The sequence below is a fragment of the Carettochelys insculpta genome, chromosome 9, assembly GCF_033958435.1.
Source record: "Carettochelys insculpta isolate YL-2023 chromosome 9, ASM3395843v1, whole genome shotgun sequence".
NCBI lineage: Eukaryota > Metazoa > Chordata > Testudines > Carettochelyidae > Carettochelys > Carettochelys insculpta.
In genome coordinates this window covers 8,762,016-8,781,696 of record NC_134145.1, presented here as the reverse complement: position 1 = coordinate 8,781,696, position 19,681 = coordinate 8,762,016, and the positions used below count along the sequence as shown (strand labels likewise).

At 40.7% G+C, this 19,681-nt stretch overlaps 1 protein-coding gene and 1 long non-coding RNA gene across 2 annotated transcripts in view; one reads left to right on the top strand and one right to left on the bottom strand.

Annotated features, from left to right (window-relative positions):
- Positions 1-3,497, bottom strand: part of LOC142017572 (uncharacterized) — a 35,631-nt gene extending 32,134 nt beyond the window's left edge. Inside the window, exon 1 of the long non-coding RNA XR_012646557.1 lies at positions 3,480-3,497. This is a non-coding gene — a long non-coding RNA (uncharacterized LOC142017572). The remainder of the gene's footprint in view (positions 1-3,479) is intronic.
- Positions 1-19,681, top strand: part of AGBL4 (AGBL carboxypeptidase 4) — a 1,459,638-nt gene that overhangs the window by 590,301 nt on the left and 849,656 nt on the right. The window lies entirely within an intron of this gene.

Below are 19,681 nucleotides of genomic sequence, written 5' to 3'. Positions count from 1 at the left end.
TTCGAAGTTAGCATCTTCTAAGTTCCCATGGCGGCCATTATGCTAATGAAGTGCTGCATATGCATCGCAGTGCCTTATTAGACTCCTCTGACGTGCCTGCTTAGCTTGCCCCCTTCAAAGAAGGGGGCTAGTGTAGGTGCATCCATTGTCTATTTTTTCCAGTGGAGAAATGCATTAATATTAATACTATTATTGTGTTGAAAATCTGTTCATTAGGAGCTACTACCTTATTCTTTGCATGGCGACAAGTGTCAAAGTGGTACCTGTGTTAGTATGTTTCAGCAAAAACAATGAGGAGTTCATCTTAAACACCAACAAATTAATTTAGATATAAGCTTTTGTGGGTTGGAGCATCTGACAGAATGGGGTCCAGCCCACAAAAGCTTATGCCCAAATTAATTTGTTCACCTTAAGGTGCCACAGGATTTTTCATTGTTTAGCCTATTCTATTTTTAAATTAATTGTGTTATTTAATGTGTGTATATTGCTTTGAAGAGTAAAAGAGCAATGCAAGTGCTAAATGTTAATAAAATCTAGAATGTAAAATCCTTCAAGATACTTGATATAACAGTTAAATGATTAGCTACACCTATTTATCTGCACATATTCAAGTGTGCTCATGTGAGTGCTAATATAGATATGTATGTAGTGTGAATACATTATATATTACATTTGTCTAATTATGCAGTCAGGAAAGGCCATATTAAAGTAGTGTGCTGTGTTTTGTTAGGTATGGAAGCTAGATGTGCAAGTGTTGTTTTGTTTATAGCAATGGTCCTCGACCAAAGTCTTTCTAGATTAATGAGAAGTCCTGTGGCACTTTACAGACTAACAAATATTTTGGAACATAAGCTTTCATGGGCAAAGACCCACTTCATCACATGCATCTGATGAAGCGGGTCTTTGCCCACAAAAGCTTATGCTCCAAAATATCTATTAGTCTATCAGGTGCCACGGGACTTCTCATTGTTTTTGCAGACACAGACTAACACAGCTACCTCTCAGATACTTATCTGGATCAGTGTTTCTGAGCCTGGGAGTTGTGACTCCTGTGGGAATGGGGTTCACAGGATGGATTCAGGGGAGCTGCAAGTGCAGAGCTGCTGTTAAGGGGTGGAAAGCCCTGTGAATCTGTTACATGCATCAGCCCCAGGCAGCTTGGCTCAGGCTTCAGCCTTGCCATCCAGGGCTCCGGTTTCACCCAAGGCTCCCAAGTGAAAAACAGGCTCACATATCACATTGAAATATGAGTACAATAGTTATATTCCAATTGATTTATTTTATAATAATATGGTAAAATTAGAAAGACAATATTTTTTCAGTAATAGTGTGCTGTTACACTTATGTATTTTTGTGTCTCACTTTACACGCCAGGAGCATTTAAGTGACATGAGACTTGGGCTACACATGACAGAACAAACACTTGAAAAGGGTGCAATAGTCCAAAAAGATTGAGAGCCATTGTTTGTACTATCAACTGAATTATAAGAGTTGCTGCAGCATAAATGATCTAATGTGCTCTTTTTTGTATACATACCCCAGCAATTGATACAAATAACATTTTAAGGTGAAATTGTGAAGATTAATTACTTATATTATGTTAATGATGCTATTCTGGTAATCAAGAGCATAGATTTAGGATGATATAATTCTAAAATTGTCAGTTAACTTGTAGAATGTCTAAAGCATAACGCTATAAATACTAATATAAAAATCCAGGAAATATGTCCCTCCAATAATACTTTTCTTGTCCCTTGTGGACCAGTTAGGGCTGATCTCAGCAGTGTCAGTAATTATTATTCTGATGACTTGCCCCTGAAAGGCACTAGCTTGTACCTGTGGGGACAGAGAATCCATTTGCCTGGCGCCGGGGAGTCGGAGGCACAGAGGCTGGCGCCAGTGAAGAGAGGGGAAAGATGATTAATACGTCGTTCAGATTCTCTGCCTCTTCACTTGTCCTAGACCTGCCAGTAATTCCACTCCCCTGTGGTTCCACCTTGATCACAGATAATGGAGGCAGATTGAAAGTTTGAAGACACAAGCCTCTCTCTCCTCCTGAACTGACATTACTCACCCAGGCTAAATGAGCTGTACAAACCACCTGCACCTGCCTATGAGAAGGCATCTTAGTGCCCTTAGCAGTAATACTACAAAAAAGCAACAACTGCATTCTAATTAAACAGTTGTTTTTTAAATTGTTCAGCAGGCTGCCATTAGCAAAGCTATGAAATTGCAATGGGAAAAAGCAACGTAAGTGTGCACTTTAACCTTTGTAATTTATTATAAAGTACCTTTCCTTCCTTTCTTTCTTCCTTCCTTCCACAAATGATATATTGTGAGGTCATTTGCACATTAAGATAGTTACAGCATATTAAAAAAGGCAAATATATGAATGTAAGTGAAAGAATAACTGTAAAGGAAATCTGATTTAAAATATTCTCACAGATAATGTCCTGTTTCATATAAGCTTTCTTTTTTAGTTTAACTAAAGCTGTCTTCATAGTATAGACCTCAAAGTCAAATAATCTCAGGAGGCCAACTTTGTAAAACAGCTCCTAACAGGAGAGTCTATATATTGAGAAAACATAGATTATAATTTAGTTTTTAAGATAATTTAGCAAGAACAGGAAAATGTAGTTACTGTTTAGGCATATGATAAAAGTGCCAATCTTATTCACATGCTTACACACACAATGTGATGATTACAGTAGTGCCATTTACATATGTATCTTATTCTAAATTAGAATATTATAAGTTAAATGTGTATATAAAATGTTTTGTTTGGGAGAATACGTGGTTTTTATGCAGAAAGAAACTGCATCAAGAATCTCAAAATATAGGTGTTTTGTGTCCTTTAATAGAATATTGTGCTGTGCAGTATCCTATGTGTTTGATGGATTTAGTATACAGGAGATATTAGATATTAAAAATATCTGGAAGGAGAGGCTAGCTGTAGTTATTTCTTTGTGTAATTTTTGTTTTGATTTGCTGATGATTTTAAAAGCTTCTCTGTCCTGTCAGAGTAGTGTAGCTGTTTAAATCAAGTTAAGCAATATATTGTATGTAATTGTACTTCTGATACCAGTGCCCTAAGAACCTGTATCTAGTAAAATGTATTCCATTTCAAATAACAAATCCATATCAGCTAAATATTAAATACTAAAAAAGACCAGAAGGTCAGGCTAGAGATTTAAATTCAAGAAATTGGCAGGAAGCCTGTTTTTGTATAAGAAAAGTGATGCCATTTCTAAATACCTAGGGTATTATTATATGGAAGAGGAATAAATAAATGGAAAAGTCCAATATAATTTTAAATACAGTACAACCAGGAATATAAATCTTAAAGTCAAATTTTCTAGCAAAATATCTACTAGTACAATAAAAAGTTTACCTGCTATAAAGTCACAAAATGTAACATTGAGAGCACCAGAGAACATTAAATATGATTAATATTATTTTGTGCATACCTCATTACTCACCAGGTGGTGCCATTTGGGAGATATCAGTTTGGCAGTGACCTTTGAACCTTCAGTGCAGGGGCTTTCCAGCCAATTTCTTGAGAGGATTAACTAGTGCTACCCTAGGGGCAATCATATTAATAAGAAGAAAGAATTGAGATTATTGTGGGAAACACTGAGACCCAGCAAGCCTATGGAAATTTTGATGTCAGAAGTTACAAAGGTCACCAAGATGGTTACAAGTAAAGCCTGGTTTATCATGACAAATCATGAGGGTTGTTATGGCATAAGAAAATGAATAAATTAGAAAAACGTTTCTGTGACATGTCATGTTAGAGTTTTTCTCATTAAACACCCCCCACCCCCAAAATACCATCCACGAAGACATATGGGGCCAATTCAGCGCACCTTTCCAATGACTTCAGTGGGCATTCCTATAACAACTAATGCAAGGGTCTTCTTCAGAAATGGACAGGACAATTAGTAGACAATGATTTCTTATGGAAATACTCTGAAGTTGTGTTTGTCACAGAAATTACATCTCTCAAACTTTTGCTTTAATTATAGCACACGAAAATGATCTGCCTCACAGCACTCTACAAAGGTGGTAGTATCTTTATCTGTATTCAGAGGGAGGAAACTGACTCAGAAGAGTGAAATGACACATCAAAGGCTACCCAGCAGGACACTGACAGAGTTGGAAATAGGATTAAGGTCTCCCTGGTCCCAGTCTAGTGTGCCACCCACTAGGCCACAAAGCCTCCTCGCCAAAACCAGAATACATGATTTTTCAGCTTTTAAAAATCAGTGTTGTTGATCTCCATTCCTCCCCGTTTTTCCTGCAGGACCCTCTGTCACTCCAGTTATTTTGTAGATGCGCACATATTTGAAGTATTGGTCATCACTATTCTGCTTTCTAGCAAGATCCATGCAGTACTGCAAAGTGTATGTATTGTATCTGTGTGACACACCAGTGTTGGTGGCAGTATAACATGTGCATAGTTACATGTAGCTCTGAGAAATAAGCTGCGTCCACATTGCAGTGCATAGCAATATGTTAGGCTACACCTACACTACGAGATAAACTTGAATTTAAGGCAGGTAGCTCGATATTACCACATGACTGTCTTCCTTGTAAATACCACTAGCTCGATTCCGGGAGCACTAATACTGATACCACAATATTGTTAGTACCTGCTGGGTGTAGCATCAAGTTTGGATTTAAAAGTTCCAATAAAGGCCAGTGTGGAAGTGTCTTAAAGTCTAATTTATTAGCCTCCAGAGGTGTCCCATATGCCCTACAGTGCTCCATTCTGGCTGCTGCTCTCTAGGTGCGCAGGAATTAGGTAACAGGAAGACCCTGAATTTTGAATCGGGACCAGGAAGCCTGTGGCTGTGGAGTCATGGTTGTATGAGAGGCTGAGAAATGTCTTTCTTTCTTTGCTATTAGCGCTGTGAACACATCTACCCATTACAAATAGCTCCAGGATGGAGTCTGTGGTTCTGTCTCTACACTTGGTATGTTTTTCTGTGCTGCCTGGTGCCAGCTGCTGCCCTGTGCCAGGTGCTGCCCTGCCACACCACATAGCAGCAAGGCTGTTGTGGAGGTTGTGCTTGCATAAGATGCCAAGAAGCTTCTTCTCAGCAGTTTAAGTTTGTGTGCAACCCCCCTCGTTCCTCCATATGCACCGCGCAGTCAGGGTCTTTCCCATGCTCATCCGCATCACATGGCTAGCCCCCAGCCCAATAAAAGGATGTGCCTGCTGTTTGGTGCTGACCACATGGCCAGGCAGCACCATGTCCTGGCTTCTGCTTTGTTAGGGCTCCAAAGATGGGAAAGATTTTTGGTGGTTTGCAGCCATCCAGGGGGGTGCTTTAACTGGCCCCCCACCAAAAATATTTTCTGTGCCTTTTTGCTACCAGTGGGGGAGTCTCCCCTGGTGGCTATCAATTGCAGGGCTTACAGCTGCCTGAGGAGACTAATTCAACTGGCCCCCCAATGAAACCCCCCAGCCCCAAAAGGACCTGAGGAGCTAGCTGCTGTCAGGGGGAAAGTTTACACCATTATCTAAGATTTTTCAGGGCTTTTCTGCCGTAGGGAGAAGTCTCCCCCAGTGGCTACAAATTGCGGGGCCTGGCTGCCACCGAGGGGGAACAGTTCAAGTGGCCATCAAGCCATGGACCCCACGCCTCACAGCCAAAAAAGATTTTTGGGGACCATGTCAGCTGGCCGTTCAACTTCCCATATGCCAAACTACCCCACAATGGCAATGAAATTTGGCGAGCCCCATCCCCCATTCGCCTTGTTGGCAATGCCTGTGTAGTGACGAGGAAAGACAAATCTTTTTTCCTAACCTATTCTATCCTCTTTCTTCTAACTTTGGACCCCTTCATGCAGTGAAGAGTGGGTGGAGGGTCAGTTGAGAAGACAGACTGTGCACAGAAGGTGGATAATGGACTGGGAACCCAAAACCCTCCCCCTCAGCAACTCTTTTGCCCAAATCTTTACTGTTTATTCTTTTTCCATAATTTTCATTGTCCCTGAATTATTTTCAGGGATCAGATAAAATCAAGGGAGGGGTGACAGTAGGTGGAGAGTCAGTTGAGAAGACACGTCTGATGATTTTTATAAAATCTTTGATAATTCAGTTACAGTGAGGCCATGGCTACGCGACCACTCCCTGTCAGAAAGGGTATTTAAATAACACAGATTGGAACTGGTTAATGAGGCACTGATATGAATATTCAGTGCCTTATTAGGATAATAGTGGCCAGTCATGCTTCTGAAGTGCTGCTTTTGAAACGCAAACTGGCCATGTAGACACAAACACTTCGACATAAACCCCAGACTTTGAAATTCCCTTATTCCCAATTCACCCCTCCCGTCCCTCTTCAAGAGGTGCCATGCATTCTGGAGCCTTCCCTCACCTGCATCACGTGGCAGCTAGTCTGCGGGTATGGGTCATGCTTGGATGAGAAACTTCTTTTCAGATGCTTACATTTTGCCCTGACCCCCATATCTCCTCCCTTCCCTCCCCCCAGAGGCGCCACACGGTCTGGAACTTTCCTGTGCCCAGCCACATCATGTGCCTTGACCCTGAACCAATAAAAGGACATGCTTCACAAGGTGCCAGGCAGCTTGCATGCAGTGAGGGTCACGATTTTCAGGTAGTAGTCTGGCTGTAGTCTGGGGTCTTTTAGTCACCCGGGGTAAGTCTCCCTTGGCGGTCACGATTTTCGGGTGCTGGCTGTAGCCAGGGGTCTTTTAGCTGCTCGGGGGAAGTCTACCTCAGCAGTCATTATTTTAAGATTCTGGCTATAGCTGGGAGTCTTTTGGCTGCCCAGAGAAAGTCTCCCTTGGTGGTCATGATTTTCGGGGCTGGCTACAGTCTGGGGTCTGTAACTGTTCCTATGACTCATTTGAGTTTCAGTGTAGCACCTGTATCGACTTAAATGTATTCTTCTTCTAAGTGTCTTTTTTGGCAGGAGACCTAAATCCAGATTCATGTCCAAACATAATCAAAGGGTCTCCCGGGGCAGTCATGATTCTCAGGGCTGGCTTTAGTCTGCTGTCTTTTGGCTGCCCCAAGTTGTTCCTGTTGCAATGATTCATTTGGTTTTCAGTTTAGCACCTGTGTCTACTTAGGGCCTTTTTTTGACAGCTCCAGGTCCAAACACAATCAAAGCTTAGGCCCACTGCTAATAGGGGCTGGTGTTCGGGTCTCCCTGGGTGGTCACAATTTTCGTGGCTGGCTGTATCGTCTGCTGTCTTTTAGCCACCCTGAGCCATAACTGTTTCAATGATTCATTTGAGTTTCAGTGTAGCACCCATGTCTACTTAAACATATTCTTCTTCTAAGGCTCTTCTTTGCCAGGAGATCAAAATCCAGACCCAAGCCTTCAAAGATCCAGTGCTTTTGCATTCTGTTTTCAAAAACCTGTGGGTGGGGACAGGTTTACTACCCCTCCACTCTCCTCATTTATAAGAAGCACATCTCTTATAAAGACAAGCCAGACCCCCTTCTGGAAAAAGGCGCATTTGTTTAACATGGCAGAGGAAAGAGGGGAATGAAATGTGGGAAGATGTCATCAGATACTCACATCTACTTGTGGGGCAGTTTTTCCCCATGCTGTACCAGTGAAAATAGCCAGAATGCTATAGGGCTTAGAGAACTGTGGGATGGATTCCCACAATACACTGCAGCAGCACTTGATTTAAGCTTCCTGTGTGTGGCAGCAATAAATTGATTTTGTGGGGAGCACATGGGAAGCTGAGGATGCTCAAAATCGAATGGATAAAACCCAGTGTTAAGAAATCAGTTTTAATAAATTTGATTTTAGCTCATAGTGTAGACACAGCCAGGGACAGCTTTTTAGCCCCACCTTGCCTAATTGCTGCCACTCCCTACTTCCTCCACCTGGGAGCCTAACTGGATCTTTCTCCTCTTCCCCTAGCCCAGACTGTGTCCTGGGCTGCCTTTCATCCTTCCAGCTGGGGTCTGCTGGCTTGACTCTGTTACAAAGAGTATGTCTACACAGCAAAGTTATGTTGGAAAAACGGCCACAATTTCAAAGTAACTTTACAAGCATCTACACAATGCACCTGCTATTTCTAAATAATTTCAAAATAGTGGTGGGCTTATTTTGAAATTGGTAAACCTCATTCCATGAGGAATAGTGCTTATTTTGAAACAGGTATTTCAAAATAGGGGCTGTGTAGCCAGGGAATAGGGGCTATTTCAAAATAGTTTATTTTGAAATAAAGCTGCTGTGTAGACACAGGCTGTGCCTACACTTGCATTCTTCTTTCAAAAGAGGTATGAAAAGGAGGGAAACATAAAATGCAAATGAGGTGCAGATTTGCATCTCTGGCACCTCATTTGCATATTCTTATTTTGAAATAGCTTCTTTTGAAAGAAGAAAACCAGTGTAGACACTGCTCTTTGAAAAGTAAATCCCATATTCGAAAGGGGGATGCTAATGAGATACTTTGAGATATGCAATGAATATGCAGCACATCATTAGCATAATGGTGGCTGCGGCACTTCAAAAGTGCTGGTTTCGATAGTGCATGCCTCATCTACAGGGGGTCCTCTTTGAAAGGACCCCACACATTTCAAAATCCCCTTATTTCTATTTGGTTATAGGAAAAAGGGGATTTCAAAGCGTGCAGGGTCCTTTCAAAAAGGATGCTGTGTAGATGAGCCACGCGCAATCGAAAGTGGCACTTTCGAAGTGCCACAGCCACAATTATGCTAACGAGGTGCTGCATATTCATTGCAGTGCCTCATTAGCATATCCTGAAGTATCTCATTAGCATCCCCTTTCAAAAAAGGGGTGCTAGTGTAGGCACAGCCAGTATTTCTTGGAAGCAGTGCTCTATTGTGTGTGGACACACTATTTCAGAATAAGTTTTGCTTATTTTGGGGCTCCCTGTCGTGTAGATGCATTATTTTGGAATACCTTATTTTGGAATAACAACTCTGGAATAAACTATTTCAGAATAAATCTGTAGTATTGACATACCTGAAGTTATCTAGGCTATTGTAGTGAGTCCTATAGATAAACAAGTTCAAATTCTTCATTAAATCTTCATGTAGCACATGTTTATTGTAAAAACAAACAATAAAAAAGCAAATGAATTTTGCAAAATCTGCAATAATTTTCACAGTAAAGCTTGGGCTATACACTACAGTGATCTTTCAACTGGAGTTACTGTCAGAAGATATCTTCCAACAAAACTTCTGTCGACAGATTGTGGTCAGACAGCAAAGAGAATCGCAAAAGTGATCCACTCTGTCAACAGAGAGCAGCTGTACTGCCCAGCTGCTCTCTTGACAGAAAGACCAACTGGAAGCACAGCAAACAGGGCCACCCAGTAACCTGGAAGCCCTGTCTATTGACAGAGTGCTCCTTGGAGCATCCACACTTGTTTTCTATTGACAGATTCTGTCAGAGGCATTCTACCTCCTGGGGGAATGGAATGGCAGAACGCTGTCGACAAAAGTGTCACATTCTGTCGATTTATTGTTGACAGAACACATTTGTTATGTGGATGGTCTGTCCGTGAGTTTTGTCAACAAAACTCTCTAGTGTAAACATAGCCTTGATGTTTTCTTAGTGGTGCAAATACTAATAAGTTGAGGATAACCATATCTTATTACCGGGTGTACTATTAACATGAACACCCCTCAGATTTACTGCTAAAAGTAGTCTCATTGGGTCAGTGGGAGTTATCATGGCAGCAAGCTCTATATCTAGTGGGTAAACATTTGCTGGTTTGGACCTTGGAGCACTATTATATTTTTGTAATAGTAAATGTTAACTTTAAATGTATAATTAGTGAGCATACAATGTTGCAGGTGGGATTATTTTTGTTCCATTTATGGTATTTGCCTATGTAAAATACTTCCATAGGTTGACTCTGGTTCAACATTGTTTATAATATACTGTCTTGTTCAGTTAATATTTTCTAAACTTTCTGAACCAAGTCCTTCAGCCAGCACTGTAAATTCATCATTGACCTTAGCAGCAGAGCTGTTCAAAATGTTTGTGTAAAAAATTAAAGCCTCTGGAAAGCTGCCAGTTGCATTACTAGCTTGAAACTCAGGTGAGGTTTATAAACTCTCCAAGCAAATATGGCTACATTCTTGAGAAATTCAGAGATGAGTTTTGAGGAAACCTAATTCAATTTATGGCTTTACATCAAGGGCATGTGGAATCTTTAGGTTTTACATGCTTTCAACACAAATCATGACAGTTTTGACAAAGTACTACTTTGAGAATTTGGGTTTGTTTAAATCTGAAACGCAAGAGTCAGCTTGGGAACAATGAACCCCATGAGGACAGAAATGAAATAAAACATTTTACATGAACTTCTTGTAAAGGAAATGCACCAGGTTTTATAGACCTCTACTTAAATAATCCCATTAAAACATTTAAAACAAATGCTCTATAAAACTGAGATTCAAAGGTTAAAATCTCTGATTTGGGAAGGATACCACAATAGACATTAAAACCATGATGGAAAATGATAAAACAACATGCAAATATAACGGTTTCCAATCTGAAAAAAGCTATTGATAAATCAAAAGACAGTCCTTGATATCCACGCTGCTCAAAAAACATTTTTTAACACTGCAAGAAGAAATTACAAAAATGGCTAAGACTTAGACAACACAACACCATCAGCAGCTGATTTGATGTTTGCTTGTTTATATACGGAATTCACAGACAAGAACTAACAGCTATCCTAATGCCTAGCCAGCATGGACAGAGCAGGCACTTTATAAACACAAATGAGTAATGCATCCTTCACCAAAGCTGTGTCTACACGTGCACGCTACTTCGAAGTAGCAGCACTAACTTCGAAATAGCGCCTGTCATGGCTACACGTGTTGGGTGCTATTTTGATGTTAACATCGCCGTTAGGCGGCGAGACGTCGAAGCCGCTAACCCCATGAGGGGATGGGAATAGCGCCCTACTTCGAAGTTGAATGTCGAAGTAGGGCACGTGTAGACGATCCACATCCCGCAACATCAAAATAGCGGGGTCCGCCATGGTGGCCATCAGCTGAGGGGTTGAGAGACGCTCTCTCCAGCCCCTGCGGGGCTCTATGGTCACCGTGTGCAGCAGCCCTTAGCCCAGGGCTTCTGGCTGCTGCTGCTGCAGCTGGGGATCCATGCTGCATGCACAGGGTCTGCAACCAGTTGTCGGCTCTGTGGATCTTGTGTTGTTTAGTGCAACTGTGTCTGGGAGGGGCCCTTTAAGGGAGCGGCTTGCTGTTGAGTCCGCCCTGTGACCCTGTGTGTAGCTGTGCCTGGCACCCTTATTTCGATGTGTGCTACTTTGGCGTGTAGACGTTCCCTCGCAACCCCTTATTTCGATGTGGTGCTGTGCAACGTCGATGTTGAACGTCGACATCGAACGTCGATGTTGAACGTCGACGTCGCCAGCCCTGGAGGACGTGTAGACGTTATTAATCGAAATAGCCTATTTCGATGTCGCTACATCGAAATAAGCTATTCGATGTACGCTTCACGTGTAGACGTAGCTCAATGCTGTTAAAATCTTTATGCCTCAGTATGGTATTATGTATTCCCTTTCACTCTCTGTTGTGGAGCCAGATAGGGTCACTTCCTTCCCCGCCAATGTATACAATAGTCTTGGCTGTCCCCTGGATGTTGTCTGCCCAGCACAGACAATATACTTACAAATTTTTGGCCCTTTAAGGAGCTGTTTTATTCTTCTTGAAATAATTTTTTATTTAAGGCTTCAAGAGTGTTTTTGGAACCATATGTACTATACAGCCTCTTTGCTGTGTTCATCACTCCACCTTAACCACTAGACAGTGCTGTCTCCGGAGATGGAATTTGTAACTAACTTCTAGCATTTTTAAACAGCTAACTTGCAGGGTTTAGTATAACGTAGCTTGATTAAATGACTTATGTAAAAATCAGCTTGAATTCTTCCCCCCAAAATAAGGTGTCGTAATCATATGGAGACTGAATTTCACACTCTTGGAATTCAAATTAACATTGAAGTGCTGTGGGGAACTAGTATGAGCGTGCGTAGACTATCAGATATTTTGAAAAACAAAGTCTTAGATACAATGAACAGAGGAAGGGACGCCAAGCCATTGGATGAGATGCCTCACACAGGGAAAAGGAAGCTATCTAAGATTTCCCTCTGTCCTTAACATAGTTGCCTCATTCTACCCACACAAATCTGCTACATGAGAAAAGGGGTGGGACTACAAGCATGGAGAGAAAGGTCTACACAAAGCACTAAGATACTCTCATTAAACTTCCTGTGCAGAACAGGGCGCATGCAGGAATATAACACTTCCCAAAGGATCATGCTGTGTGACACTGATGTGCTCTTCATACGGTGTGGAAACAGATGAGTGATTATAGCATGGGTAGTCATCCCAGTGTAGCCAGCATGGATAACAACTGTAATGTGATGTGGTGACCTGGGCTTCAATATGGGCTAGCAGCCATTGTACAAACCTGCTGATAAGGATAAGTATGTACTCTGGTTGCTAGTGCATGCTGAAGTCTGTGCCGCTGCATCTACACTACCACTACTTTCCTTCAATCACATAGTTGCTTGTAGTGTGACTGTTCCCATTGTAGAGATCACACAGAACAGTAATGAGCCAAAGTAAGAATCGGACTTAAGTGAGGGAGGGGAGGACAGAGGAGGGTTGGTAAAAGAGTCCCATTTTTCCATGTATTTTGATGCCATCCTTTTCCTGGCTATATTGCAATCCATCTTGTCCCAGGTCTGCTGGGAGAGGTGCAATCGCTTTTAATTCACCTCTAAGAACCATTCTGTTCTAGGACTCTTTTTCGGTCTCCATGGTGTGGTGTTTTTTTTTTTTTTTATTAATGCAGAAGGGAACACATTGTTCTAACTCTCCCACTTGTTTGGATAAGAATGCTAAAGATGAAAATTTAAGCTGCTTCAAGGCACGGTCTTTCATGAATTTAGGCTTTTTATATTCTATTTCTCTCCTTGTTGGTTTAGTGTTTTCATTCTTATGTATATATATAGGAGTGGTTAGTGGCTACATGCAAGAGCAGTGACATTTATATGAAGCAAATCCATTAAAGTTTTTATAATGAATAGCATGTAACTGTACAACATATACAGTTTTCTCATTTTGCCTTCCTCTGGGAGGCTACGACAACATTTTGGCAAGTAGGAGTAAACAGCTTTGTGTTGGCATGCAGTAAATTAAACTGAGTAATTAAAATCAATAGCTAAACACCAGCTAGGCAGAAAGGTCATATAACACAACAGAAAACTGTTGGGTAGCATATTGCAGGAAATCAAAATAAATTTTTGAACTTTTCATTATTTTTACATGCCTGAAACCATACTTAAGGTGCATGAGATGTATTAATGTAGACAACATCATTCTCTGAGATTATACAAAAAATATTTAAATGATAGCATGAGTGTATTTCTAGTTTCCAAGGTAATAACTGTAGCTATGGTTAATAAACTCAAAATCCAAATGTCACTAGGGTTATTACTGAAAGATCTTGTGACATACGTGGGAGAGATCTATTATTTTTAGGAATATTATGTGTGCCTCTCTTTGGTTTGGTTATTTTGTTTCTTGCTAAAAAATAACTAGGTGTTTTTGCAGAGACTAAATCAATAGCTTAGGAAAAGCTAATCACCAGTACTTAATAAGCAATACAGGTGTTGATTTCTTTAAAGTTTTACCTCCCCACCTCCATCATGCACTGATCAATAGGCTAGACATACCACCCCTGCCCACTTCTGCAGAAGTTGCAGGTAGGGAATCCAAATGGGGGAAATGAAACAAAGAACCTGGCATAGGATAAAAGCATTATCCCTTCAGCTCAGGGAAGACACAGAAGAAGCAGGTCTGTAGAAAATCAAATGGAACTTTATCTGGGATGAGTTGGAGCTGCCGGAGAACAGCCAGCTCCCTGCGCCACCCCCGAACCCCCATCCATTCCCATGGCTGCAGCTGCTGAGGTGTCGGTGCTCAGTTACTAAGTACGGCACAAAAAAAAGCACAGACTTTAAGTAAGATATTTATATGTAGGCCTTTTGTTGTTTTAAAGTTTCTCTTTGAATGATATGATCCTATGAATAAATAAATAACTTTGGTTTGACAATCCTGTTGGGAGTCACTGAGGTGACCTACTGGTCACAGCTCCCATAGGGAAGTCTTTTGCAGAGGCTAAACCAAGTTAAATCCTATTGAGGAAATATGGTTGGTAAATGGGAATGCTGCAGCCTGGGACCTGATCTGAGAATCAGGATTCCTCTCTGAGAACTGAAGTTGCTGGGCCAGTCATCTGAGAGGGTGAACTTACGAAATACTGCTTATACTCTCTAAGACCGTGGCCATACTTGGCCAAAATTTTGAAAGGGCCATGCTAATGTCCAAATCAGAGGATAATAATGAGGCTCTGAAATGAATATTCAGTGCCTCATTAGCATGCTGCCGGCCACGGCACTTTCAAAGTGCCGCATTTTGATTGCACGCGGCTCGGCTACCGGGGGGTCCTTTTCGAAAGGATCCCGCAGACTTTGAAATTCCCTGATTTCTATCCACTTTCAAAGTGCCATGGCTCGCAGCATGCTAATGAGGTGCTGACTATTCATTTCAGCACCTCATTAGTATCCTCCGATTTAGCCATCAGCATGGCCCTTTCACAATTTTGGCCAAATGTGCCCACAGCCTAATTGTGACAGATATGTTTTTGCCAAGTTACCAGAAAGCATGTTTGGATAATTGATATTATATTGTCCTCTCAGCCCTGCACTCTGGCTAACATGAAGCCTTACAACCTGGTGGGCTAAGGAGTTCAGAAAACCCCATCTGCTCACAAATGCTTCAAATTTAGATCCATACCCTGTCATCGAATCTACATCTTCTCCCGCTCTTCCACCTTGAATCTACTTGTCTTTAAGTCCTTCCTCTCTCCCTCATCCCCCATCGGTAAATACTGATTGCATGTAATACCAGAGACTGGGAGAAGTGAGAGGAAAATGTGCTGTCTGCATTCTGTAGGTATACACATAGGTGCATCTGAATACAGAACAGTAAACCCCCAATATGTGTGAATTCGACTTGTGTTTAACTTGCGTTAACGTGAGTTAAGTGCAAGTCAAAATTGTGGAGTTCCCAGGGGCTGGAGGGAGTGTATCTTCTATGCCAGCTCCCCACTCCAGCTGTGGCGCAGCTTCCCCTGGCTGGCAGAAGCCACGTCGCCATGGCTATCTGTCCATCCCCAGTTGGGAGAAGATGCAGAGAAGCCATGCCTGGTTCCCAGAGTGGTGGGGAACCATGAAAATGGCCAGCACTGGTGCACTGGTCAGTTTCCTGGTTCCCGCAAACCCAGGGGTGCTGGGAGACAGGCTTCCACTGGGTTCCCAGCTCCCAACCCAGACTTGTGTGAAATTTGAGTTACATGAGGGTGCACAGAAACGTAACCTGGGGGTTTACTGTATTCAAAATGGAGAAATTTGTGTGATCACTGCTTAATGAGTGCAAAATCATCAAAGCTTTGGCATGTCTAAATCCCCTAATTGAGTCTGTACTATATGTCTGCTGCTTAAAAACAATCTGTGTGATTTTTGCATGCACACTCCTGCATATTTTGCCCTGATTAGGAGACAGAGGCCCAGCAATTGCCTACTGGCCCTCATCTGATCAGCATTTTATTGATACTTAAACAATCTATATGGGTGTTGGCAAATAGCATTCTAGTTCCCCTACAAATCAGACCCTCTCAGCCATTCGTAGCATGGCTAATTGAAACAAGTGAGTCACTGGCATGCAGTATCCTCGCTTGTGTCTGAGATCATTTCATTTCAGCAATACATATATTTCAAGCTAAATTTTTCAAATCTGGGTTTTTGCATCTATTTGACATTATCTGTTTTGAAGTTAATCCTTGTTAAATGAAATGAGTCATTTTAAAAGACAGTTTTTGTCTCAGCTGCATGAAGTAACTGTTCGCTGACATTTAGGAACTACAATATTTTAATAAATAAATTAACATTAGGGGCCTATTTAAATCAACAAAAGTGAATAGACTGATCTCTCACTTATTGAGGTTGTGTTTGGATTCAGTTTATTTCATTTACAAAAATGGTATTGACCTTTTACCAGAGTCCCTGGAATCCACTTGTCTACATCATATAATTGCTACAGAATACAGCACAATAGGTAGTCTCCACTCCTGACAAAAGAATCCAGTGCTGTTGTCTTTTACTACTAGCAGGAATATTGCAAGGCCACATTACGGTGCCTAAGCAGAACAGTACATAGAACCTGCCTTGGGTCTGCCCTAAATAGCTTAACTAGCTAAGACCTTAAGTTTAAAGAGCATCAAGTTTAGTTTTACTTCTGTGAGGTAAATTCCCAGAGAGAGACTGGGAGCAATGTATGATGGTCGATACCGTGAAGTTATAGAGATATGGTGATGAGCTTTACTCAGTAATCCTTGATAAAGTTTGTTTGAAAATATTAGTAGAACTAAAGTTGTCTGTTTTGCTTCTCCTTCCATCTGAGTTTAAATAAATAAGTTTACTGGCTTTTTATTTTATTTTATTTTCATAAATTATGAACCCAATCCTGTAAAGAGCAATGCCTTAGCGCATAACTTTTCCTACTGTAAACCTTTTTCACTCCTCCCTGGGTTACTCAGGAGCAGGCAACAATCAGTTGTGTGTCTATGTGCCTGATGGGTTCAATAATAAAGGAGATCCTGAGTGTCCCAGTGGTGATGTTGGATAGTGGGGAATTCCCTTTGCACGCCTGATTTCTAAAGCTCTGTAAAATGGCCCTGCCTCCACCTGGCTGGCCCCTGTACACACTTACTGGTGTGCCTTGGGAACTGCCTGGAACCTTATTTCAGTTGTAATCTAGATTTAACTCCCAAAGAGCAATTATGAGTAGTGTCTAACAGACAACATAAGAATCAACTCACACCTTTACTTAGCAACTTAAGGAGACGGGGTTACACACTAAACATGAATGGAATGGAATGAAATGAATTATCACTATACACAGAAATGAATGAAACATAACTAGCACATACACTACCATCAGTTATCCCACCCCAGAGTGTACACTCTTTAATTATCAGAGTTCCAATTACTGGCTTGCATTAGCACGTGGCTGTTGTTCACTGCATTGCAGACACCTTAGTGAGGGCTCTGTGTGTCAGTTCAGGCAAAGCAACAAACACACCTGCCCCTCTGACCTGGAGCTGGCTTCTGCAGTACTTCAACAGACACCAATAAAAGTTCCTTCCCTGTAGTGTCTCTCATTAGCAGGCTGCAGCTCCCCAAAGCAGCTTTGGGCTGAGAGAAAGCTTCACACTTGCCTTGAAACAGTCTGTTCCATCAGCCTTAACTCTCCAAGAACAGGAAACCACCATCTTCTTTTTCAGCCTCACCAAAAGCCCTATTTCCTTCCCCAAGCCTCATGGGAGTTGTAGTCTCTGGAGTCAGATTGCCACGCACAGCAGCAGCTGGAGGCTCCCACATGCAGAGGGGCCTACACTACACTGGGGCTCATTTAATTCAGTAGTCTTCTTTTGCAAAGCAAAATTTCAGATTGTGGACAAAGTGCTTCAAATATCTCTTTCATGAAAATAAAAACCTGGGAAACCTCAATGGCAGCGTTTCAGAATTCATAAAGACCTGCAGAAAAGTAAAAGAGAGAAAGCCGTGCTAGTCAAAATACTATCAAAATAAAAAAGCAGTCAAGTAGCACTTTAAAGACTAACAAAATAATTTATTTGGTGAGCTTTTGAGGGACAGGGTCTGTCCCACAAAAGCTCACCTAATAAATTATTTTGTTAGTCTTTGAAGTGCTACTTGACTGCTTTTTTGTTTTGATTGAAAAATTAAAGTGTGTAAATGAACTCAATAAGGAAACTTATGTCATTTCAGGTTGGAGGGATTACTAAAATAAGAATCTTTTAAAAACTGTGAACAGTGAAATAAAAAGAGATCCACTTTGTTTATAAATATTCCTATTTAATTTTCTTTTGTGTTTTGGGGTAGTATGTAACTAAAATATTTAAGGGAAAAGTTTTCTATTGATTTTTGAAAGTAGTTTAATAACTATCTTTTCTTTTTCTGTCCTTGAATTCATATAGTCATTGGCAGAACTGGGAATGAGATCTGATAGTATTAGTTTCCAATATCTCTCCTCTTCCCTCTCCAGCACCTAGTTGTACAAACACTTGTGAATCTGCTCAGTTTTTATTCAAATAGGTAATCGCATTGAAGTCGATGGCACTACTCACAAGTTACAGTTAAGCACATGAATAGTTGTGTGCAGAACCAGAGTTTAAATCACACTGTAACCTTAAGTGAACATCTTGGCTAATTTTTATCTTGATATAAAATTTTTTAATTCAAAACATGTGATTAATGCTCTTGCATTGGAAATGAGTCATAATCTACACAGAACAGATTAGTACCCTGACAATGCAGATACTTTTAGTTGTATATTTTGTTCTTTGAAATTGCTTCATTTGTGTAGCTGGAATATTAATTTTTGTGTGTACTCCCCCTCTTTTTTACTGTGATAAAACAGGAACAGCAAAGTTCGTATCCCATGTCTGAAATCTCACCATAAATAGCTAACACAGTATATATCAATAAATTTTTTCTGTCTTTAAAAGAGTAGAGGGGAAATAGTAGCTACATAGTGAAACCTGAAACAGCAACAAATGTGAATCTCTGAACATTGCTGAAAGCTTTTAAATATATAAGTTATTACAACCCACATGTGAGACTCTTGTGTATTTAATGTGATAGCTGTATAAATTATACATTGAGTCTTTTCCCAAATATTTTCTTTAAGTGTATTGACAAATGTCCTGTCATTCTTCAGGAAATGCAGAGAAGTATTATAGCATTTTGCAGACAATTTGCTTATAGTTGTTGTTTTTTTCCCCATCCCATATGTTGCTTTCTCTTAATTGCATCTGCCTTTTTATTTATTTAAACATAAACATATATGAGGTTTTTTCTCCACAATACCTCTTGATAGTGTTGAGTCTTTTTTTCTGACATTCCTCTTCAAAAATTTTATCTCGTTGTAGGTCCATGATTTCTAATTTGGGGCCCAATCCAGCAAAATTTACTTATATGAATGGCAGCTTGCTGATTTGCGCTAGACTTTCGAAGTAGGAGAGGAGTGTGATTTCATATAATAGGTATTAAATAAATGAAAATGAAAAATGCTACCCCAAGCAGTCTTTTGACATCAAAAAGGAGACACGTGCAAGACTCCAAGCATGCCCTAGCAACTGCACTTATGTTGTTGGTGTTATGTAGAAGCTACCCAGATACTATTGTGATGTGGAACAGTATAAAACTTTAACATTGATAGGTAGGTGTGCAGTCTTATTGCCTCCTGGTTTTTGAGCTGGAAAACTGGTGAAGAATGCAGAATACCTATGAATGCTCAGTACCTTCAATTAAGAAGCATGTAGAATATAACTGCAGTCAGATTTCATTGAAGCCTTCTAGATATGTTACACATTTGAATTGTTTCTTAGAATGGTTAATGCTTTCCTATGGAAAACTATAACTTTTTTAGAAACCTGAGTAAATATATCCACTTTATATTTCCTCCCATTGTTCATCATTAGAGACATTGTCATAATCTTTTGAGGAGCTTGTGTGCTCCGCTTGCTTTTTC